Raw genomic sequence first — 3,389 nt, 5'->3', positions numbered from 1 at the left:
CATTTGAATTATTTTATAAAACAACTCAAATAAAAAAAAAAACTCAACCCAAATTCATGGCAAAAAGGTTTTTGTCAGTTTCTTCAACATTGTTCATATCTTGAATTCATTTCTGTTTTTATCTGGTATTATTTACTTTGGAAACAACAGAAAAAACCATGATCCCACAGCAGAGAAAATTAGACCTTGATTGATGCCATTAGCTCAGGATGTACATTTGTTATTTGGGGCACTGATGGTAAAGTTAGCCAAGGAAAACGGATCGTTGTTCGAGAGCCATTAATCTCAACAGTTACTTCATGTTAACCTGCAATAATGAGCTGATTTGCTTGATTTACTTAAACAAACACGGACGCCGTTTTGAATACATTGTGCTTGATGTTGCAGCTTTAAACATTCCTGGATGTCAAAAACTGTAAAGATGCCAACAAAATTTGGTGTGCAATCGTTTAAAGATGTAAAAAGCATTTAAAATCTGCCCCAGCAGTACTAGTAAGTCACATTTTTTCTTTAATAATCTTTATTGAATTGATTTCTTTATAAGGGGAAGAACATAAATAGGAGAATTTGTTTCAAACCAAATAACTGTTAGAACCAAAGCTTTTTTTTTTCTTCTTTTTTTGCCATTTCTGCTTTAATTTGTAGATCAACCAGATTTCCAGGAACTTCTCATTAATAATCCAGCACTTTGTGTCCCAAGGGTATAACATGACTAGACCATTTCTGTTAGCTGCAGGCCAGCAGGCCGAATATTTATCTGGGTTCTGGGTAATGAGAGCAAGATGGAAAGAGAAGTAAAAGTATCTCAAGAGTCCGCCATTAGAGTTTCTTTTTGGGGTCACCTAATCTGCATCACAACCATTAGACGCCGTCTGAATGAAAACCAGTTGTTTCAGACGTATCTAAGGAAGAAAGTCTTATCATAACAAAGCTGGAGAGATTAGTTAACTCTATCGGGACTTAAATTGGAACCATTTGTTGTAGGCAAAAGAGATTAGAGAAGATAGGTAAAAAGAAACAGGGCAAAAAGTAAAAAATAAATAAATAAAAATCACCTTGTGCAACCTCATTAAGTACTGTATGTTAGGAGATCTGTGATGCTGTGGGCCTGGTAGTCTTCTAAATGGTCCTGGACATGGCATCCTTAACAATTGATACCAGAATATTTTTCATTTAAACTCTGTTTTCAGATACTTCCAGAAATGTTAACCCAACAGAACATCAGTCCTCCTTAGCTCCAAGATAGCATAGAAACCTGGAGAGCATAGCAAATACAGAAACAACCTTATTTTTGGGGAGCTCGAGGTTTAATCTGTCTGTTCCAAAATGTAGTAAATTTAGAGGATTTTGTGCCATCTTCCTAACAAGACTAGAATTTTATAAAGTATTCCCAGGATCAACTGTTCTTTAGGCGATTATGTTAAAATGCTGGTTTCTTAAATAGGGAAGTTTCACCACAAAAATGTTTTCAAAGTTGGGTTTTTCAAATATTTGCAGTGTGTTAAGAGGCGAGTAAGAGCAGAAAACTGTAGATGTATCTGCATAATTAAGTATAGATAAAACACCAAAAGGTGAGTTTTGTTAAATAGGCAAGATGGTGAAACCTGATATATTTTAAGTAAACAAATATTATTTCCCTCCCTTTCTGAAAACTATTTTGTCTACGCTGCATGTAAGAAATCAGAATTCAACAACAAAGACAGGACAATAAAGACGTAAATAATAATAAAATTGCCCCATTTTTTTTTCACCGACTGAAAGTTCATGATAAATTAAGCTTTGAAAAATCTACATTTTTAATGTATTTTTTTGTGTTTTTTTCTTACCAAAAACTCGTTAGTCTTAATTTAGCAAAACATACAAGTTTATTATAAGTTTATTAAGCTATACCATTAAAATGATGGTAACTGGGAAAGAATTTGGTCAACTTAAATGGAAAACAGCATAATAAAGACTAGAGAAATGAGTCCAGGTGTTCTGTTAGTCATTGATAAGGATGGGTAATAAGATGATTTTAGCATTTATTGTTAGAAAAAGTGATAATGAAAACGGTTACTTCTTTTTCATCTTTTTTTTTTTTTTTCCAATGTTGGTCTTCTATAAATACCCATTTTGAAACAGGTTCCAACAGCTTCATCAAGTGTAATTTCTAATTTCTCAACTACACACAGCAACTATAATGATGCTCTCATTAAACCAATACTAAGAAAATAGACAAACAAAAGCTAAAAGTAACTACACCATTCCTCAAAAAATTGTCAGCTTGTAGCGTTCTATTACAAATCTAACAAAAGTCAGAATGATCATTACAACAAGATTTTCTATTAGAGCAACAAACAGTTTGATAAATTGATCTACAACTTCTACAAATGCTACAATTACACCAGACACGAGTTGAGCAGCTAGTTTACAAGCAAATTCAATGGTGCACCAAAAGGTCCTGCAGCGTGTCTAGAGCAGCAGCGCATCTTGATGCATCTGAGCAGCACCTCAAGAGCTTCTGAGCATGAGGCGTGTGACGCGTTTCACAAGCAGCAGCTGCTGGAGTTGGAAAAATTGAACTTTTGCCGCTCAAAGCGCCACATCAAGCAATCAGAGAAGCTGATCTGGGAGCTGGCAGGGAGACAGACACAGCGCTGCTGATACACGAGTTATTTTCACTCCCTTAAAACAGATGAAGCCTAAATTAACTTAAAATTTCGAACCTTGAAGGAAAACTTTGTTCGCTATTATTATTCTGGTGCCTGCTGTTTGTACCACATACCTTAAGAATGCTAACACCTACGTCCAGGCAACAGCGTACAGTGGAGAAAAACTCCAGCTGCTGCTGGGGATTCCCAGTGACAGCCGGTATGCGAGGATCTGAGACAGCAATATAATATTTTAAGGCAGAATGGTAATCTTGATGAACTGACTGCACAGGCGATGTTTTGAGGTGGACTTTCCTACTTAGCGTCAGACCCATCCGGAAACACTTTACTGGATGAGCTTCAGGAGCATTAAAGATCCTCTTGACGAGCGTCTGACCTTAACATGTACAAGGTTAAAAAAAATGAAGCAGCAAACTTCTTTTTTGCTGCTTAAACCGTTTCAGTTGTCAATGTAGCATAACATTAGTTGTTTTCCGCTGCCTTCTGGTTGAGTACGGTTTAACGATTTTGGTCTTAGCTGTGAATAATGTGCAGATTTTAAAAAAGGGGGAAAAACTGTCCAATGTATCTTTTAAACTAGGACTTTTTTTGTGTGTTTCGTTGTCTTTTTGTTTGCATGTGATTATTATTACCCACATCTTTTAGTTTGTTCAGTTTCTGCTTAAGGGCCATTCTAGCATCTCTAGTCTAACCATGCGGAAGATAAAGAGTAGATCTCATAGGGCACGAGCAGCTTCA

General features: G+C 35.9%; 1 protein-coding gene across 3 annotated transcripts in view; it reads right to left on the bottom strand.

The window, feature by feature from the left end:
* LOC107093738 (partitioning defective 3 homolog B-like) overlaps positions 1–3,389 on the bottom strand; it is a 172,336-nt gene that overhangs the window by 103,780 nt on the left and 65,167 nt on the right. The window lies entirely within an intron of this gene.

This window comes from Cyprinodon variegatus, unplaced genomic scaffold (genome assembly GCF_000732505.1).
Source record: "Cyprinodon variegatus isolate N-32 unplaced genomic scaffold, C_variegatus-1.0 Scaffold443, whole genome shotgun sequence".
NCBI lineage: Eukaryota > Metazoa > Chordata > Actinopteri > Cyprinodontiformes > Cyprinodontidae > Cyprinodon > Cyprinodon variegatus.
Note: the sequence above shows the minus strand (reverse complement) of the source record. Positions and strands in the feature narration are given on the sequence as shown.